Source organism: Dipodomys merriami, unplaced genomic scaffold (genome assembly GCF_024711535.1).
Source record: "Dipodomys merriami isolate MVZ:Mamm:240054 unplaced genomic scaffold, mDipMer1.0.p SCAF_41, whole genome shotgun sequence".
Lineage (NCBI taxonomy): Eukaryota > Metazoa > Chordata > Mammalia > Rodentia > Heteromyidae > Dipodomys > Dipodomys merriami.
This window is the reverse complement of record NW_027205715.1, coordinates 9,447,021-9,455,918: the sequence shown is the minus strand read 5'-3', so window position 1 is coordinate 9,455,918 and position 8,898 is coordinate 9,447,021.

The window sequence follows — 8,898 nt, the reverse complement described above, 5'->3', positions numbered from 1 at the left end:
CAATTCCAACCTAGGATTCTGATAGGGCATTGATCCTGCTGTCTGTGGAAGGGATTGCTTGCATCCAGAGGAACATCCACACAAGTTCTCCCCAGGGTTCAGGGGATTTGCCAAGGTCAATATTGTCAGAGACCATCAGTAGAGAAGGCCTAAGAAGAGAATCTATAGGTCTGAAGTCAGAGGAGGAGGGCTAGGGCCTGAGGGTACACTCTAGGCACAGTGAACTCTGGACTCCAAGAAATCCCATACCGACTGATTTATAGAAGACACAAATCTGTTCTCTCAACCTTCGCTTGGATCTTTCTGTCTTTCCCTCCTCGTAATGGGGTCAGGGTGTGGTGGCTGCTTCTGGGTCTGTGGATTTTTTTCTCCTTTCTCAGTTTGTGAATTTTCTCCATTTCCGCTGTAGCCGTAGCACCAGAGATCTATGGCCAGCCCTCCAAGGCAGCATACTTGGCTCAATTTTCTCAAGACTACCCTGTGGAAAAGTCGGGGGTACCTCCTTCTCCCTTACAGTGGTCTTTGTCTCCCAGCACCAATCCCAAAGGTGGAAGCACCTTCTTAGCCTACTGAGAATGGAGGACTCTACCTCCTCTTGGATTTTCCCAAGTTACAATCACTGTGTCTACCCTCAGGGATAGAGCCCGTGACCCAAAACTGTCAGCTCTCCTTTTCACGCTTACTTAAAAAGCATTTCAGGCACATTGTGCAAAGAGTTTCCATTTACAGAAAGCATCTATGCGCAGTGTTTGGGCTACCAGGGCTGCTGAGTGGCCCCCTCCTTTTATTGACTGCAAGAGGAAGCTTCATATCGCTCCCAGCCTGACAGTGGATGCTGGAGACTGAGGTCTACAAGGTGTGGGTACCACTCCAGGCTACAGGAGCTGGCCTTGGGGCTCCTCTCTCCTGTCTAGGATGACTCTCAGTTATCCATGTCCCAGTGAGTACCCGGCCTTAAAGCAGCCTGGGTTTGCAGAGGAGTGCCTGTTTATTGTCCTACAGGCTTTCACAGACTATTCTCAAGAACTCTTTTAGCTCTTTCAGTATCAGAACCCCAAAAAAGAAAAGATTTATTTTGGTTCAGAGTTTTGGACTTTCCAGTCTATGATTGATTGACTGATTCCATTGCTCTAGGCTGGCGGTAAGTTAGCATTTCGTGTGGGGAACAAAACTGTTCACCTCAGGACTAGCAAACAAAAGAGTGAGAAGTTCTCGATTATAGCCATTCTAACTGGGGTGAGGTGGTATCTCAGTGTTGTTTTGGTTTGCATTTCTTTTATGGCTAGAGAGGTTAAGCATTTCTTCATGTGTCTATTAGCCATTCTTCTTTCCTCCTCAGAGAAGTTTCTCTTTAAGTCTTTAGCCCACTTGTTTATTGGGCAATTGTTTCTTTGATGATTTGTTGTTGGGGGATTTAAATTTTTGAGTTGCAGGTATAACAGATGCTGAAGGGGATGTGGACAGAAGGGAACCCTATTGCATTGTTGGTGGGAGTGTAAACTTGTTCAACCACGTTGGAAAGTAGTATGGAGGTTCTTCAAAAGACTCCACATAGAGCTCCCCTATGACCCAGCAATCCCACTTTTGGGCATTTACCCAAGTGATCACAAACAAGACTGTACTATAGTTACCAGCACAACTATGTTTATTGCAGCATTATTTACCATAGCTAAGATATGGAACCAACCCAGATACCTCCCAGTAGATGAAGGATCAAGAAAATGTGGTGTATATACACAATGGAAATGTATGCCTCCATCAGAAAGAATGACATTGCCCCATTTGTTAGGAAATAGAAAGACTTGGAAAAAATTATATTAAGTGAAGTAAGCCAGGCCCAAAGAAACATAGGTGCCATGGTTTCCCCTATTTGCAATAACTAGTATGTGTCTGAGATAAGCAGAATAGGTCAGATAAGATGATTTTAGGCGAAATGAACCCCAAGATAAGGACACAAGTTGTTTTTTCTTCCTTGCTATTGTTTCTAACATATTTATAAGGTGATTTTTTTTGTTGCTTTGTATGTTCCTCCCCCACAGTATAACCCCTGTTATTTGATGTTGGTATAATTTGGGGGAGGGGGGAAGAGAACAAACAAACTGTTTCAATAGGGATACAGGTGAACCCATTGCAACAATGAGATGTACAAGATGCTATATCAAAAAACAAACTTGGCTTGGCGGGGTGGGTGGGGGGCTGGTATAGTTGTGGAGATGGGAGGGCAGAGATGGTAGGGGAAAAACAAAGGAGGAGGCAACAATGCTTGATATGAAATGTACTCATTACCTTGCTCATGTAATTGTAACCCCTCTGTACAGTATTTTCACAATAAAAACTTATTAAAAATAAATAAAAATAAACTGAGCACCTTTGCAAATGCAAAAAAAAAAGAAAGAAGAGTGAGAAAGACTTGGAATTCTTATATTTCTCTTCAAAGGTATACGCATGACCTAAAGACCTCTCACTAGGCTCCACCCCTTAAACCTTCCACCACATCTCCTTTGGGCCCTGCTGATGGGGGAGGGGCAAGCTCTTATTAAGTTGCACTTTTGGGGGACCCTTAAGATTCAAACCTCAGTAAGATCTCTAATTCTCACTGTGATTTGGAGTTCACAACTGGCCGAAGGCAGTTGGCAAACAGATTTGTCTCTTTTGATTACATGATAGGGAATGAATAGTAGCTTCAGTGTCAACTTTCTTAATCTGCCTCATGAATGGATGGATTTATACTCTGGGTCTGATAGTGTGAATGTATGAATGTATATGTGTCAAGAGTCTTTTTGTGGGGGCGGGGGTCCGGTCGTGGGCCATGAACTCTGGGCCTGGGCGCTGTCTTTCAGCTCTTCAGCTCAAGGCTAGTGCTCTACCACTTGAGCCACAGTGCTACTTCTGGCTTTTTTTCTTTTTTCTTCTGTGGTGCTGAGGAATCTAACCCAGGGCCTCATGCAAGGCAAGCGCTCTACCACTGAGCCACCTTCCCAGCCCTGTGTCAAGAGTCTTAGAACACCAAGAAAAAACTTTATTTTCCAAATAGAGAGCAGATAGAGCAACAGATTCCAGATGGGTGGGTTTAGCCCTGGATGGGCTAGTGAGGAGCCTTTGATTCTTGTACAAGTGGCTGTGGGTTTGGAGTGAATGCCTGAGGTATTGCTGGAGTCCCAGGGTGACTCATTCCTGGGAAATGATGATGGATTTGTCATATTTCTGAATAATTAAAGAGCAACTTCCATTTGTGGGGACTTGTTCTGAAGCTATCAGAATGTATTAGTGGTCAAATAGATGTGTGTGTGTGTGTGTGTGTGTGTGTGTGTGTGTGTGTGTGTGTGTGTGTGTGTGTGTGTGTGTGTGTGTGTGCAATTTAAAAAGGAAAGCAAGAAACCTATGGCCAAGAAAATAAAGTTTATCACTATAAATAATCATGTTCCATACATGGTGGCTGCTTCATCAGAAACATCATTTACAAAGACATACTGCCTGTCAGGCTCATTTGCATGTATATAGTAATCCCATTTGTACATCAGGCCTAGCCTGGAATAATCTGAAATGGAAGGTGAATACATAGGAGTTAGATGGACTACTTGGAATCAGATTTTATTCCCTACTGTGAAAGAATTGAAACTAAAGCTTAATACTAAATGCTAAACAGTAAGAACAAGAGTCTCTGTCTCTGTCTGTCTGTCTGTCTCTCTCTCTCTCTCTTACTCCCTCTCTTACTTTTATTTTCATAAAGTTGAATTAGGTGTGACATACTTGCCTATCTTATGAGGTTGCAGTAATGGGCAAAGTTGGTATGCTGCATAACAAAATATTTGGCAGCCAGATGCTTGTGGTTCATGCCTGTCATTCTAGCTATTCAGGTGGGTGAGATCTAAGGATTGTGGCTCAATATCAGCCTGGGAAGAAAAATCCATGAGGCTCTTATCTCCAATTAACCAGAAGAAAGTTGGAAGTGGAGCTATGATTCAAGTGGTAGAGCAATTAGTCGTTAGTGAAAAAGCCAAGTGAGAGTGTGAGGTCCTGTGTTCCAGCCCCAACCACATGGAGGAGGAGGAGGAGGAGGAGGAGGAGGAGGAGGAGGAGGAGGAGGAGGAGGAGGAGGAGGAGGAGGAGGAGGAGGAGGAGGAGGAGGAGGAGGAGGAGGAGGAGGAGGAGGAGGAGGAGGAGGAGGAGGAGGAGGAGGAGGAGGAGGAAGAGGCTTTGGAGTTGGTAAAGATTTTGATTGAATCAGGAGATACACTTTCTCTCTCCTTTTAATCTGTGTGATTTTAGGCATTTCTTCCCTTATTTTGGTGAATGTGTTGGTTCCTGTAAATGTACCTTGTCAGTGATTATTTATAAGAGCTAAAGTAAACAGCAATAGAATCCTGTTGGGGCTTCTAGAACCAAATCAGACATACTCTCTTTCCTGAACTCCAAACTGTCAAAACCAGGCAGGGACCAGAAGTCACTCAGGAGTCAGAATTAGCACTATGTACAGAGAGAAGCCATACAATTATGCCCAGCAAGCTTTCTTTCTGCATAGAGGCATAGAACTAGCCAAAGTTCAAGGAAATGAATAATTTCTAGTGATGCAATGTATAATTTCAGCCACCATTTACAAAACTTACAGAGAAAATTATCATAATAAATGTAAGTCACATATTGAGTAACTCAATTTGCTTGAATGAATGTTTCTTTTTTGTTTCAGTCATTGGTAGATAGACAGACAGATATGGTGTGTGTGTGTGTGTGTGTGTGTGTGTGTGTGTGTGTGTGTGTGTGTGTCTAGAAAGAAATATTTTCCTCAATTACCAATATTTCTTTTGAACAAAATAAGAGAACAGAAAAACTTTGTGTTGAGAATTGAATTCTATGTTGGACAATTCTTTGAAGGAGTTTGAATCCTCTGTGCTCTGTGTATATCTATGTGTTTGTGTATGTGTGTGTGTATGTGTGTGTGTGTGGTGTATACATGCACACACATATGCTGTAAGATAAAGAGCTGATTAGGATACATGGATAAAGTCTACCCCATTTCAGCAGCTTCATTTCAACGCGGGATAGAGATTAGAGTTTGGAGATTTTCAATACATGGACCAGTGTACTGATGTGACTAATGGAGCATCCATCATATATTTTAATTATGGCTAGAAAGCAACTTTTTGATTGGATGGGTGAGTAAAACATTTGGCAACTTCCTGCATGAGTGCAGATGAAAAAGCGATTATATTAGAGCTGTTATTTTTTTCCTCAAGAATGACTTCCTTTGTGTGGCAATTGGATGCTTTCAGGAAATTATTCTTCCTGGCACTGCTGGTGTTCAAGCACCGATGTGAACCTGCAAACAGTAATTTAAAGGAACTTTGTTTTCTGATTGAATTAATGGAATGATTCTTGATGTCTGACAATGAAATGTAACATGAGAATAGAAGGAGGCAAGTTTTCCCCTTTATTTAAAACAAGTATTGTCTACTCTGTTTCATATTAAGACTGCCATCATTGTCCAGAATAAAAGGTAAGTAGAGGAAGCGTCTTGATGGATTTCCTCAAGTCATTTCTTTTTTTTTCCTCCAGGCCTCAAATAATCCATATTTAACATTTCTCAAATTTTAGTGCTCACATGGCTCATCAGAAGATCTCTTTTAAATGTAAGCTATGATCCAGTAGGTCTGGTTTGGCTCTGAGATCCTGCATTTCATACAACCTTCTATGTAGAAGCTTTGATGCTGCTGATCCACGAACATGGCTTCTTCTCTGTATTGTTTATGTGAGTGTTGATATATCTATCTATATCACTCAGAAATGGCAATGTCTATTAACCTAGGGCAACAACTATCTATCTATCTATCTATCAATCAATCAATCAATCAATCAATCAATCATCTAGCTAGCTATTATCTACCTATTATCTATCTCTGAAGAGGAGAAAAAGGAAAGAAGAGAAAGAGGGAAGGCAAGAGAGCAAGAGGGAGAAGGGGAGAGAGGAAGGGAAAGAGAATAGGTGTGAAGAAAGGCAATTATGCTCTGATAGGGTTCTGGGGCCATTTCTGTACATTGGCCTGGACTCTGCCCTGTGTTTTAATTAAGGTGGCATCTCTCAGGATAAGTAGATTTATCCATGGCAGCTGTGGCTACAATGGAAGGTAGGTTGAGGAGATAGAACACAGGGAACCAAAAACACTAGACATCCAAGAACCCAAAGGACGGGCGGAGATGTCCAGGTGATGTCCTCAGTGTCCAGGCATGGTTGCTGCCTGTCAGGTGTACCAGGAATCCGCAAGCTTGTCCCTGAAACAGACCTAGTTTCAGAAACTAGGCCCAGGGACAGATGTTCAGAAAGCCTGATTTCAAAACTTTATCCAAGCGAAGGCTCCCAGGTCAGCCCCTGGGCATCAATTGGTGCCTACATATGGATCAGCTTCTACCTGTGAAGTTGACACAGTCAGCCTGGGGGGCGGGGGCTAGAGATGTAACATGGTGATAATGAGCTGTACAGAGTCACAAGTCTTCAGAGAAATGGATTTAAGTAGCCCTCATTTGGACATTTTTGGGTGGCTGACTGACTATAGTTCCAAGAACAATCTTAGCTTCATGGCTCCCTCACTGTTCTCTTGGCTGTTAGAGTGCTCTAAATACATTTTTTTCCATTACTCACTTATGAACAGCTGTTGACCAAAGATGTCCCTTTTGGGATCATACATAATTAGAGACAAAAGAAGGAAAATGGGACTGTAGAATAGCCTTTGACATTCCAAATAGAATGACATCAAACAGCCAAATCAGAAAGAGGACAATTCCCCTGAACCAAAGCTGTGGGGTTCAAAGGCACTGCTAACTCCCTCAGGACCCATGAAGCCAGAGTTTCACAACTTCCCACATCCAGGCAAGGCTACCCCACTTACCATTCTACAACTAGAGGACTTGGATGATTAACCATCTCTAATGAGCCTAATAGAAGACAATAGCAGCTGTTTTTTACCTAGGGGCAAGTTAAGGGAAAATGTGTGTGGGCTTGAGATCTCTATGCAACATTTAATTAGGATTGAGGATGGGGGGAGCTGAGGGGTGAACATTAGTTAGCCCCGAACATGTGGGAATTTTTTTTCCAATCATATGTGGGTTATCTGTGTTGTCCAAGTCAGGGTAGAAGAGATATACACCAGAGTAGGAGAAGGAACTTGAATTTATAACACATTTACCATATGCCAATAGCTAATTTCTCTTCTTCTGCATACTGGTTTTTCTAATGTGATCTCCTGACAAGTTCATAAAATACCCATTAAAAAAAACCTCCATTTTCTGTGAGGAAATAGATACTTAGTGATTTTAATACTTAATTTTTCTTTTCTCATTAGGAAGTACTGGAATTTTATAATGTAGATCTACTTGAACCCAAGTTCAGAGACTTCTTAGAGGCTGAGAGTGTGATTCAAGTGATAGAACACTTGCCTTACAAGTACAAGGCCGAGTTCAAATCCCAGTGCTGCAAAACAAAACAACAACAAAACACAAAAACAAAACAAATAGTAAGCTGAAAACAGTAACAAAAGAAACTTTCTACTTGGGACAATTCATATATAATAACATTATTCCATTAAAGCTGTGGATGAAAAATGAACATTATATTTAAAAGTTATAGCAATATGTTTATTGAAATGAGTATTAATCTTGGCTTTCTGCTTCTTAAAAGGAAAGTCTTTTTTCATACTGACATAATAAGCACCAAAGATGGGCTCATGCAACTTGAATTGGTTTTCCATAGGAAGCAGTAAAGTCAAAGATCAAGGCTTGACTAGGCTATGGTTTCTGGTAAAATGACTCTCTTCACTGGCTTGTGAGCTCAGTGTACCTTCTTGCTGGGGTCTCGTATGCCTGGGGGCTCATATGTGTGGCATACATGCTTAAAGAGCAAGAGAGAAGTGAACGAGTGAGCAAATGAGCAAGCTAGCAGGAGAGAGAGAGGAGAGAGAGAGAGAGAGAGAGAGAGAGAGAGAGAGAGAGAGAGAGAGAGAGAGAGAGAGAGAGAGAGAGAGAGAGAGAGAGAGAGAGAGAGAATCTTCTTACAAGGCCACCAATCCTATCATCCAAGAGTCCTACCCTTGTTACCTCATTTAATTTCCAATTCTTCTTCAAAGATCTATCCCTAAAATATGCCATATGGTAGGTTAGGGATTCAACAAAGAAACTGGGGGCAGAACGCAGTTCTGTCTGTAACAGAAGTTGAAATGAGAAACAAAAAGTGAAAATAATTTGCATAACTGATGAGGGCTGTAGAGCCAGAAGACAAGGTATTTCAAAAGGTTTTCCAGTATTATTACCTTCAGACTTGCTCATCTAGTTCTTCAATAAAACAGTGGCAAAATCATATGGTTTCCCTATTGTGGATCTTTCCTTACAGCCTGGAGAAAGCTCACATCTTTTGAGAAGGATGTCTTCCAGACCCCTTGTATTCTGTCCCATGTAGCTATTATTACTCTTTGTACCTCTTGATTCTTTGTCATTTCCTCCCATTGTTTTTCTTCCTGGGTGGCTGAGGGTTTTGTGAGAGCAGAGAAAACATCTCATCCTTCTTATGTCTCTATTACCGGCTTCAGTAAAGATGGATGGCTTACCGACTGTTGGCAAGGTTTGTTTGCTTTCCCCCTTGGAGATCTGGTGTGAGCAAGCAAGCGTAACTTCAGTGTGCACAGAGCGTGAACTACATTCTTGATGAAATTTTAATCTGCCAAAGAATACTACAAAGAAAGCTTGATCAAAGAAGAAAAAAAGAAACAATCCAGGAAAAGGAAAATAGAATTTCCCTAAAACATATACCTAGGAGATTGTGGGTCTAGAAGATGAAGGAAATCTCTACCCTTTGGCCTCACCATCCTACTTAAGAGTTTTCTAAGCCTGCCATGAACACATTTGCTTTTCCTT